Below are 13,386 nucleotides of genomic sequence, written 5' to 3'. Positions count from 1 at the left end.
TTCTCTGAACACCTCATACACACAAATACACAATACACACATACATATATAATATATACATTTATGATATACTTACATGGATATCACTTTATTCTTTCAAAATAGAACCTCCTGAATAACTAGCAAAATATGATGTGAGAAGTTATCACTTCAATAATTCCTCTACCTAAAATTGTTCTTGCCCTCCTCAAAATTCCCCTACATTTCTTTATTTAGACATCCCCTTTTCCCTACTCACAAGGTATGTATATGCCTTAGATCATAGCTTTCATCTATTTATGTTGGAAATCTCCCTTTACCCACAACCATCATAGAATATAAGATCTTTGAGAGTCTGTGTGTGTGTATGAGAGACAGACAGACAGACAGACAGACAGACAGAGACAGAGAGATAGAGACAGAGACAGAGATAAGAGAGACAGACAGAAACAGAGACAGAGACAGAGAGACAGAGAGTGACAGAGAAAGAGAGAGAGAGAGAGAGAGAGAATAAAGCTAGATATAGAGATGAAGATAGAGAAAAAGAGAGATAACTATAGATATAAAATAGTAATTTTCATCATTAATAATAATTAAGGAATTCTCTACCAAGAGGTGAAAACCATGATTCATTATCAGTCTTCTGGAGTCATCATCTATCATTGCATTCAGACTTCTAAAAGTATTTTACTGTTGTTTTCCTTTATGATGTTGTAGTCATTTAAAAAAAATTGCTCTCAGTCCCCTTTCCTTTTAGTCTGCATTAGTTCATCCAAATCTTCCCAGGTTTCTCTGACCTTGTCCCTTTTGCTATTTTTAATGGTATGATAATATTTTACTATGTTATGATGTTGTGATATGCTCAAGCATTCTCCAATTGATCAGCATCTACTCTGTTTACAATACTTTGATAAAACAAAAGCTGTTGTTGTAAACATGTTTGAAAATATTGACCCTTTCCTTATTTATTTGATCTCTTTGGGGGATACAGCTACTGATAGTTTTATGGTGGGGTCAAGGGGTTCAAACAGCCTGGTGACTTTTGGGTTTAGTTCTAAATTGCTTCTTAGAAAGGTTAGATCAATGCATAGCTCTACCGATAAAATGTTTCTTTATGCTTCTCTAGAAATGGTATCATATACTGCCTTGAATTGTAATTGATAGTGTAGCATTCTGAAGAAATTGCTGGGGGAAACCATAGGGTGTTTTTCCTAAGAGATCTTTAACCTGAGATACTTTTCTAAATGGGACAGTTTAAATTGAGTCCTTTGTTGCTCTCTGTTTTTCCCCCAGGCCTTTTTTGATACCCCAATATCTCTATCCCTGTCAGTTTTTCATTTATCCTATTTCCGAACCTAAACCCAGACTCAATGAACAATCTTTCAACTCTTCTGGTCCCTGAACTAGTGGCTCAGCTTGATTTCTGGTCTGTAAGTCCACCCTTTGGCTTCACATGAAGATTTCTGCCATGTCTATCATCTGACCCACTATTTAGTGGATGTCCTCTGGGCTCTTCTATTAATTATATTAGATTAGACTTCACTTAGTCCCTTAACTGAAATTCTATTACCATCCTCTGATCTGAAGTTCTATTTTCTCCAGTTTTTCTCTTTTATTCCCTATTTATGTCCTAGATTTTTTTCCAGTTTTCTCATGGGGTGATTCCTCCACTATCAAAACAAAAATATTTAAATTTTTCCAACACTCCCTCCCCAGTATCATTATCCAGTAGAACTCGTGATGAAGTGTCCACTTCTTATCCTTATCAAATTCTCATATCTCAGACTCTTATCTGAGAATGCCAACATCATCTTCCTGTAAAACATTTTAAAATATGTCAGATTCAACAATGGATATTTTATCACAGTTCCTTAAACTCTCATTGATTTAATTCATTATAATGGGGGGGGGGGTGTAGAGGAATGAATATTTTTATAAAAAATTCTACAAAACTTTTTTTCATGTTAACAAGCTAAAATCTAACTCCAGACTATTTGACAAAGTAACAATAGATTTGTAATCAGAAGATTTGGATTTAAATTCCAGCTCTGCTAGTTAAAATTACTTACAATTTACATGGCTTTGAGTCACATCCCTCCTCAGCATGTTTTCTTGTCTGTCAAATGAAGAGGTTAGACTGAATAACCTTAAAGGGCCCTTAGGGCTAAAAGCACTGCATATGGAGCCAGACAACTTGGGTTCAAATCCCAGGTCTATTGTTTTTCATCTGTATGACCTTAGTCAATTCACTGGATCTTAAGGGGATTCACTTTCCTAATCTCTCAAATGAAGGGGTTAGACTAGATGATCTCTAAGGTGGTCTTTTTCAGCTCCAAATTTATGTTTCTATGAGCTCCATGGTCTTTATGACTTCTAAGTCTAGCAGGGTAAAATAAACTTTGCAATTAGCCATGTGCCTTAGCACTTTAATTAATTACAAATGCAAGACTCCTGTTAGAGAAAATATCTACTTAATTATAATTGATGGGGTGGAGCTCCTTCCTCCAGAAGTTAATTTGAGACGCTGGATATGCCCAAAACCATAGTTTGCTGGTAATTGATGCAATCAGATGTTGAAAGATAGGTGAGCTGTGAGCAAATGAACTCTCATTGAGGCAGCAGGAGATGACACGAGACCTCAATATTTATGTGATGAAGCTATGATTCCTCAAACAGCCTTGTCTATTTTGAAACAAGAGAAACTATTATCCACAGATAAAGCTTGATTTAATGTTAAAGAACTGTACGATGACTTTCTAGAAAGAGACATTGAGAGAAACAAATACACTCAAAGTTAGGGATTATGGATTTTACTTGGTTGCCAAACTTTGAAGCACAAAAGATCTCACTGACTAATTCTAATAAAACTCATTAGCCTTAAAAAAAATGCATACACACACGTACAAATATAGTGCTTTTGTTTTAAGCTTTATCAATTCTTTCAGGTTACTCTTTGATTTGAAATCTCTCACTTTTCCAAGCTAGCAAACCTGTTTGGCAATGACAATTTGAGATATAGGAAAACAGTTTTAGAATCATAGCATGTTAGAGTTGCAAAGGGTCTCAAATTTAACTTGGTCCAACTGTCATTAAAAAAGAAAAATTAACAGTGGCCTGTGGAATTTGAGGAATTTGATCAGATTTGATCAGGGTCACACAAATTAAATACAGGTGAATCCAAAATATGAACAGAGATATTCTCATTCTCTACTCTGTTACATTTTCCAAAATACCACATCATCTCATTATTTCAGCATAGGTCATGTTATTAAATAATGTCCACATTACTGGAAAAAGATGAAGATGTTTCTATGTGACCTGTTCAGATCAAACTCTGAGACGTAAAAATTGCATCTCAATTTTCTCATATGTACAAAACTGGCATGGGTCACCTAAACACCTTTCCTGAATTTTGGTGACAGCAGGTAAATGATAACCAACACTTCCTCACCTCTCATCTACATTACTGAAGTAGTCTCTAGTTAACTCCTCTGACTTTAATCTTTTCTCTCCAGTACATCCTTCATATTGCTGCCATATTAATCATTCTAAAACATTGCTGCTATCATGTCATTCTCCTAAACACTAAACTAACTGCCAGTGTCTTCCTACTACTTACAAACCAAGTCCTGATTTCTCTGTCCAGCTATCAGACTTTTCATAATCTGTTCCCACTACATAACTAACCATATCTGTCTCTTGCCTACCCTATGCTTAATTTTTGTTGTTGTTTTCATTCACATGCAACTCTTCATGGCTTCCTTTAGAGCTTGGCAAAGATACTAGAGTAGTTTGCAACTTCCTTCTCCAGTTCATGTTACAGATGAGGAAGCTGAATCAAATAGGGTTAAATGACTTGCCCAGGGTCACACAGCTAGTAATTATCTGAGATCAAATTTGAACTGAGGAAGAGGAATCTTTTCAACACCAAGCCCAATGCTCTATCCACTGCATCTTCTAGCTTCCCCCATGCTTATTTCTATTTCCATAGTATATCCCACCTCTACTTACTTTTCCTTAAGTGAATCCTACCCATTCATCAAGTTTTAACTTAAGTCACACCTCCTCTACAAAGCTTGCCCTAACTCTCAGGCTTCACTGATTTCTCCCTTTTCTGAACTTACATTTCAGTTACAAAGAGGTCATTAGTATCATGCCATGTAGCACTCATCACTCTCTAGCTATTGAATATTTTAATCAGCCTAGATTGTAAGCTTCTTGATGATAGAGATAATTTCATCTACTCCTTTTTGTATTTATTCCTATTAAATATTATGTTATTAATCTAGTCCATTGATATCCTTGTAAACTCTGATTCTGACATCCAAAGAATTAGACACAGGCCATACTCAGTCTAGTTAGTCTGGCCTTTTCAGCCACCAAATTGCATCTGCCCAGCAATGGCTGTTCAGTGATTGAAATTTGCAATGACCAAGGGGAAGTTGCGGGGGGGGGGGGGTGAGAATAACCCTAATTGTTTACATTCTGGTTGATTTGGTTGAGTTGTTCAGATAGGGGTAAACATTTGCAGATTTCCCCTCCAGACAGTGGCAGGGGATCTGAAAGCATCTGCTAACTATGCATGGAGTGTGCCTTAGAACAGCACAGGCTGTCACCATCAAGAACAAATGGTATCACCTGCCACCATGCTGTGGCATTCCATTTTATAAAATGATATGTAGTTATTAAGCAGTGAGAGATATTGATTTCTTGGTGTGTCTCTTGCTTGCTCAATTGCTTTGGTTACAAAAACAACAACAAAATGTATTATAAATAGACTGGGTAGACATAAAAAGTTTTATTCCTTTTGCCTTGATAAGCAATATTTACCTTTTGTCCTAGTGAACCATCAACTCCTACAAAGTCTGTCTAGGTTAGAGACGATCTCTAAAGAAAGATAAAAAAATGCAAGAAGAGATTAAAAATAACAACTAGAAAATTATACTAACAATGAGGTATAATGGAAAGAGCCTGGTACTTATAGAAAAGAAATCTCATTCCCATCATGGCGTTATGTGAAATGCTGTTGTTCAGTTGTTTCAGTTGTATCTGACTAATTGGGACCCCATTTGGGGTTTTCTTGGCAAAGATACTGGAGTGGTTTGCCATTTCCTTCTCTAGCTTATTCTGCAGATGAGGAAACTGAGGCAAATAGGGGTGACTTGCCCAGGGTCACACAGCATGAGGTCAAATTTGAACTCATGTTTTCCATGATTCCAGGTATGGCACATTATCCACTGTGTCACTTAGCTGCCCCTATGTTACATGAACTATTTCTTCTACAAAAGCCTCAATTTCTATAAAATTAAGCAATTGTCCAAGGTGAGGAGAGTTATGGATGCATTGCTTATTGACATGGGTGAAGGAAGTTTCCAAATTGTTGTGAGTTCCTCCCATTCTAAATGATATTACATGCCTGTTTCAAAACAAAACAAACAAAAAAAAGTGAGGTAATTACATTCCTGTGACTACTTTATAGAGTAATTATGAGGAAAAGAGTTCATAAAACTTACAGATCACTGTCTGATTGACTAGAGTATAGTACTCTAGGACAATGAATAGTAGTTCTAATAGTAGTGGTGACTGTGTTAATAGTAAAAATTATTATAGTTGTGTCAGTTCTAAAATTATAACATTACTAGTGCCAAAGCCACAGGAAGGCTTCTCACAGTACTATTTTGAAGAGTGCTGCCCTAGATTTCTTGATGGAGGTAAGTTGAATTTTCCTTCCTAAGTCTGTACGGGATTTGATATCTTGTTGGAAATATAGAAGGAATCTCTTTCTTCTTTTTAGGTAAATCCAGTGAGATGTTCCCCAAAGATATGAAAATCCAATTTTCCACTCTATCAAAGGAAGAAAGAACTTCTAGGAAGTTTGTTAGAGACTTAAGGAACCTAATCTCTCCTCCTTCATAAGTAGAGAAATAAATAGTTCTAAGACTCTGTGTGTGTGTGTGTGTGTGTGTGTGAAGGACAAAATTGAATATGAGGAAGTTATATTGAGGAAAAAGGTCAGAAAATGAACCTTTGCTAAAGTGGGAATTGTCCCCTTCTCAACTGTCTGCCATGCAGAGAGCATTTGTAATTACAGCCCCACGATTACCTTATAGACATTTAATAGCTTAATAAGAATTTTAATGGCTATCTTTCAACATGAGAAATCCCACTGTGTAAAATGGGCCTATAAAATGTAATGCAGCTGTGTTGTGGCCTCAAACCAATCACAAGCAGATTCTATTAAGCCCCCCATATGATAGGAAGTGGTGGCTTTCAGACTTGGTGGGACTTTGACTAGACTTCCTTTCATATACTCTCACACAGCACGCTACAACCTGCAAGGAATGGCAGACTTCAACCCATGGTTTTAGTGGTGTCTTCCATAGGAGGTCCTTCCTGACTGGAAGACCAGTTGTCTTCACTAGAATTACTGCATGTTTACTTTGTAGGAATCTTGTATAAACATATATGTAGAAAAATATATGGAAAATATATACAAACATGTGCATACCTGCAAGATATATACACATACATATATATATATATATATATATATATATGAACACAGACGTACACACAAGTGTGAAACACACACATACATACATTTTGTCTCCCTCATTAGAAAATAAGCTCCATAAGGGCAGGGAATTTTAATGGTTTTCCTGTATTTGGACTAGTTCTGACATGTAAATGTTAAATACGTGCTTGTTACTGATTAATTAGAAAATGAATGAAGCATAGATAGGATCAGCTAGATGTAAGCCACCTAAGTGAAAAAAATGTGTATGTGAATTGCAAATAAATGTAAAGGAAAACATAATGGAAAAAATAATGTTTTACATTTGTTCCTAAGAGTATGATTCCAAAAGCACAGCTATGATCTCATTTGGTCTTCTCAACCTATTTCTGTGGAAGGGAATGATGGGTAAGAAGGACTGATTCTACCTACTCCAGCCAAATGAAGTCAACAAAAATTTATTAAGTTTATTTATTTATTATTATTTATTTATTATTATTTATATAATATAATTATATATATAATATATAATAATAATAAATATAAATATTATTATATTTATTAAGGGATACAAAGAAAAGGGGAGGGGGGTGAAAAAAGTCTCTGTCCTCAAGGAACTTATCATCTAATGAGAGGCAGCAAAAACAAGACATATGCATAATAAATTGGAGATAATTCCAGAGGGAAGGAATTAGCATAAAAGGAGATTGGAAAAGATTTTTTTGTTTGTTTTTGTTTTTGCACAAGTTGATATTTTAAGCTGAGATTTGAAGAAAAACAGCAAGTAGAGATGAGGAAAGAGAAAATTCCAGGCACAAGTACAAACTTGTGAAAATATACCAAGTTTAAATAGAACATCTTATGTGAGGAACAGCAACGATTCAAATATCACAAGGTTGCAGAGTATTTGAGTAGGGGTAAGATGTGAGCAAAGAAAAGAACAGAAAGTGCCCAGTTTTCTAGAATAAAATGTAAACAGATGATGTTCATGTTTTAACAAAGAGGTAAGTGAGAGCCAGTGGAGATAAGAAGTGAGTCATGTGGCCAGTAAGAACATCATATTAATAGCTGAGAAGAAAATAGATTCAAGTAGAGAAAAACTTTAGACAACCAACCATATGTCTTTTGCAATAAGCCAGGTGTGAGATGATAAAGATTTACCTGATGTTAGAGAAGCTGACAGGGAAAATAGGACAAATATTACAAAAATAAAAGAGAGAAGAATTGGCAATTGATTAGCTATGAAGTGTGGAAAAGAGTGAGGCATTAGGGACACATTATAAGCCTCAGGGACTTGGAAGACAGTGGTGCTATGGACAATAATAAAAAAAAAAATGAGAAAGAGCAGAAAATTTGGAGGGAAGAGAATGAGTTCATGCAGTCAATGCCAGGAACTGTGTGCTAAATGCTAAGGATAGAGTCAAAAGATAGTCTCTGCTCTCAAAGAGTTTACAATATAAGAGACTGACAACTGCAAACCAGATAAACTGGATATATGCAGGATAAATTGAAGTTAGCTAACAGAGTGGATAACTCAAGTGTAAAAGAAAGAGGGAATAAACAAAGATGTCTCCAAGGCAATTGTCTTGAGAAATTATAGCGGGAAGAGGTACTGTGAAGAAAAATAGAGAAGTTAGGATGAGAATAACAGTAGGCCTGCCGGTAGATGTTTCAAAATTGAGCTGCTATGAGGACATGCAAGAACTTGAAGACTTTGTGATACCATGGAAAGTTTAGTAGATGCAGAATCATAACACCTGGGTTTTGACATGTCTTGATTTCTCTAGACTGCTTTCTTGGTTCTCAAACTTCGTCTATTATACAACAGAAATCTTCTCACCGTGAATTTTCACTTCAGCACCTGATTTCATACATTGGAAATACCCTCTGTCCTGGTGACTTCTTTTTCTTATCATTCAGTTTCCTCCCAGAATATCCATTTTAAGGAAAATGTCCAGACCAGTCACATCTTTATTCCTCTTCAGGTTAAGTTATGAATTTCTAAATTTTTTCTACCACCATAAGTCCTCTCTGAGTACCACCCTTCACCTCCTCCATTTTTAGCTTCTTTTCATGTATTATCTTCCCTGAGGACAAAACTGTCCTATTTGTTTTTGTATTTCTAGTTTTTGTACAGTGCCTAACATATCATAATAAATACTTAATAGCTTTGCCAGACTTGAATGCTGACTCTATCACTCTGCTACCTGTATGACCTTGGATTATTCACTTATGCTATGATTAAAATTCTCTGGAGACTATATATTAATTTATAGTCCTTTATTAAATAATTTATAAAATGAGCCAGAGAAGGAAATGTCATCAGCCTTGTGTGGCCTGCCATTTTTCCTTTAGCAGCCTTCCAAGAGCCAGCTGAAAAGTGTGCCTACTCCCTCTGGATTCCCAGGAAAAAGGCCCCACTTCCTCCCAGTACTACTATTTAAGATCTTAATGAAGTCTCTTTCCAAGGCCCCTTTGATTGGAGAACACTAACTTCACTTTGGACAAAAAGTGAGTCTTCTGGATACCAGGAGTCATGAGATTTTTGGAATGGCTGCAGAGTGGGCATAGCTACTTTTCTCTACCCCACTATCTTTCTTCTAGGCCACTGTCTTAAGAGGGTTGTTTACAGCAGAACAAAAAAGCTTTGTGTTCTTTTTCAACCAGAAGGTCAGGGAAGAAGCTTCAATCTTGAGATTTAACCTTTCTCCCTTGAGTTGCCAAAGAAAGGGATACAAGTTAATGGTACATTTTCATACTTATTCTCTTAGGGTCTCCAATTTCCTCATCTGCAAAATGTAGAAGTTGGCTTAAACAACCTCTTTGGGCCTTCTTTTTAAATACTCTTATGTTCTTATAATACAGATGAAGATATCCACCAGATAATTGAAAGTATAGAACTGAATCTTTGGGAAGGAAGTAGGGATGGAAATCTCTATGTTGGAATCATTGGGAAAGTGTCATCCAGTTGCTAAGATGGAGATGGCAGAGTAAGAAACACTGAGAGCCCTCTGACCACCCTCTAAACAACCACAGAAGAACAAAAATGCTTCAAAATGAATACTGGAGTAGCAGAACCAACAGAAGAAGTGAAACAGTGCTCTAGCTTAGAACAAACTCAAGAGACAGCGAAGAGGATTATTCTCTTTAGGGCATGAGGAGAAAGCACTGAATAAGCCTCAGCAGAAATCAGATGTTGGCTCAGTACAGCCTCAGTAGGGGTAAGAGCAGGAACCAACATAATACAGAACAAACAGCAGTGGGAGAAAAGTGGCTCTGATAGTCCAACCAGAACAGAGCCAGGCATGATCTAGCACGGGCAGCAATGGAAGGAACTCAGTCCAACAAGGTCCAGTTTCAGCAGGATTGGGCATAACTCAACCAGAACCAGCTGAACTGAATAGCTGCAAATTTCTACAGTGCAAACCAACCAGGCTATCTCTGCAGAGGACTTAATCTGATACAAGACTGCTGAGCTGATCTTGGGCACAGTAAAAGTGAGGGACAACACTCCCTCCAACCCAAGAATAGGGCTAAGCTTCAGTTGATAGACAAAAATCAAGGAAAAAAAATAACTCTGAAATGAGCAAAAGACAGAGAAAGGGCCTGACACTAGGAATTATGTGGTTGGCAGTGATAACTATGCCATGTTAAGTGGATGAGATCCCAAAGAGGGTGAGGTTCAAGAGTGAAAATAATAGTCTAGGAAATAACGTTTGTAAATATTTATACTTTAATGAGAAGTATAAGGAGACAGGAAAAGAAATGGAAAATGGTCAGAGACAGGAAGAGAACCAAGAGGCCCAATGTGACATAGCCAAGAAAATATGAAGAAGACAATGCCAGATGTCATAGACAAATAAAGAAAATATAAAAAAAAATCAGTAAGATGTTTTTCAAAGGATTGCCAAAAATAATAATAGCTAGCATTTAACCTTTTCCCCTTGGGTACCATGCTAAAAACTTTACAAATATTTTATCATTTGATCTTCACAACAATCTTTTGAGGTTAGTGCTATTATTTTCACCATTTTACAGTTCAGAAAACTGGGGGAAACAGACAGAAAGTAATTTTACCAGAGAAATACAACTAAGAATCTGAGAATAGAAATTGACTCAGGTCATCCTGATTCCAGGATTGGTGCTCCATCCACTGTGCCACCCATCTGGCTCAAGAATAACAAAAGACATGAGGGGGCAGCTGGGTAGCTCAGTGGATTGAGAGCCAGTCCTAGAGACGGGAGGTCCTAGGTTCAAATCTGGCCTCAGCCACTCCCCAGCTGTGTGACCCTGGGTAAGTCACTTGACCCCCATTGCCTAGCCCTTACCACTCTTCTGCCTTGGAGCCAATACACAGTATTGACTCCAAGACGGAAGGTAAGGGTTTAAAAAAAAAAGAATAACAAAAGACCCAGGTGTTCACTCTCCAGAGCTAGCATAGCATCTAACCCAAAAGAGGTATTTAATAAATCCTTGATGACTGAGATTATATAAAGTAAATTTATAATAGATCCATTCACATAATTTGGTGATTTCCACCTGCAATGTTCAGCAGCTCCAGAAAGAGAGAATATGCAGATGGCAAAAGTTATCTATAACCAAGGGTTCCCTGGATGAAAGCGATAGAAGATCTGGAGATAGATGATTCAAGATAATGAAAAACAGAACTTTTTGCTTGTCTATATTAAAGATAAAAAGTATCATAAAAAGGTTACTGTTAACTTTCTCATTCAAAATTCACTGAAGATGAAGTCACTTCCCACTTATTCCTTTTGTCTTTGCAAAGGAATAGAGATAATACAGATTTCCACTTACATGTCTGCTCTTGTCATAGCATGTGATGAAACTGGTCACTAGTCCTTAGCAATTCTTGGAAAATGAGAACAACGCTGGGACAGAGAAAGAGAATCTTCAGGTACCTGTCACTCACTTCCTTTCCTTTGCAAGAATGGTTTGACAGTTGTAGAAATGTACCTTGAAAGAAATATCACCTGAAATCAGAGTAACTGTCCCATCTTCAAAGGACTAGTTCATGTAGCTACTACTGAATTTTTAAAATCAAAAAAGAAGCTTCAGTAAAATGTGAAGTGTCCATTGGTGGTATTCTGTGCCAAAAAAGAATATGTAGACCTAAAATTGAATAGTGCCATGCACGGCAGGAATAGGAATGGAAGCAACATTTTGAAAGTCTTTCAAATGGGATTTCATTGACTGTGCACAAGGAAAAACTACCTATCTGGCATTATTTTTTATAGAGAGAAGCAAAGGGTACTTTAACCAAAATTATATCTATCACTTGCCAAGCTGATGAAAAGAATTCTTTTTACCAGGAAGACAAAGCCTTTCATTCCACAGCTACAGAGAAAGCTTATAAGACAAAAGCAATGATCACATATTAGCTTTAAAACATTCTTTCTTAAGAACTTTGTTGTGAGGCAACTGAGGTTCTCAGAGAATGCTGATGATTTCCTACAGATCATGAGGAAATTATATCAAAACTGGGATTCTACCTATATCCAAATTTAACAAGCAAATCATTTTTATTTTCACCCCAATCTTTGAAATAAATATTGAATGGTGAGAGATTCTAGGGAGTCTCAAATTGCAAACTCCCTTCTACTAATATCAATTCAATAAAAACTATTCTTTGAGCTCAGTAATTCACAGTTCCAACTTCACTCAACTGTACTATCTTGCAATCTAGAGGTCAGCACAGTCTGTTATTGTAAGTCCCTTGAGCTAAGAATGTTTCATGTATATATGCATATATATATATATATATTTAAGTTTTATTGTTTCTTAATAATGTAATAGCCACAGCTCAGATTGTACAAAAACAGGTGACTGGTCATATTTGATCTTCAGGCCATCATTTGCCAACCCTTGATCTAAATTATAAATATTCATTTTATCTACCAATATAGCATAATAACTTTGTTAAATGCTAAATATGAATTATATCTCTATATAAAATATTTACATACATCTATATCTATATACATAATATATCTATAACATTTCACTGATCTAATATTCTTCTGATTGGTTGAATTGTCCTGTTGAAAAATAAAATTTGGTTAGTATGTCTAACCTGTTCAGCAAGCCTTATTGACTCTTACTTTTTAATGGTTTCCTTCTTAATGTTCAAATATTTTCTCCTTAATAGTCCATTCTAGAATTTTTGCCAGGAATATGTCATGATCTATAGTTTGCAAATGTTATTCTCTCCCTTTTCCATTAAAAAATTGTTGACAATATGAGCCCTCTACTTCCATGCCATTTTTCATTTTCACCAAGACCATTGAAAAATCATTAGTCACATTTAACATTTCCTTCAACAAAAAATTCTCAGTATTATTATGTTATTAGCTCTTCTTTCTGTACCTTAGAACATATTTTACCTGGTCCTAGGGGCCTGAACTCATTGAGGTAGACTGAGCATTTGACTATTTTCTCACTTCTCTTGGGTTTCTGTTTCTGTTTTCAATTTCTGTTTGTTATTTCACTTTTGTTCTATCTTTTACAGGTCTAAATCATTCTCCTTTTAAGAAAAAAGGAACATAAAATAGGAGTTTAGTATTTCAGCCTTATCATCATTATGCCAAGCATACTGAAGGAAGGAAGGGAGGGAATAAATATTTATGTAGTGCCTACTATGGGACAGGCACTGTGTTAAATGTTTTTTTCAAATATTGTCTCATTTGATCTTCACAATAATTCTGTGAATTAAGTGTTATCATTATCTCCATTTTGCAGTTGAGGAACCTGAGATAAATGGAGGTTAAAGAGGGTAAGTGACATGGCCCAGGGTTACACTGCTAGTAAGTATCTGGGCTCACATTTGAACTCAGATTTTCATGACTCAAAGCTCACTGTACTACCTAACAGCCTCT

This window comes from Monodelphis domestica, chromosome 3, assembly GCF_027887165.1.
Source record: "Monodelphis domestica isolate mMonDom1 chromosome 3, mMonDom1.pri, whole genome shotgun sequence".
Classification (NCBI taxonomy): Eukaryota; Metazoa; Chordata; class Mammalia; order Didelphimorphia; family Didelphidae; genus Monodelphis; species Monodelphis domestica.
Note: the sequence above shows the minus strand (reverse complement) of the source record.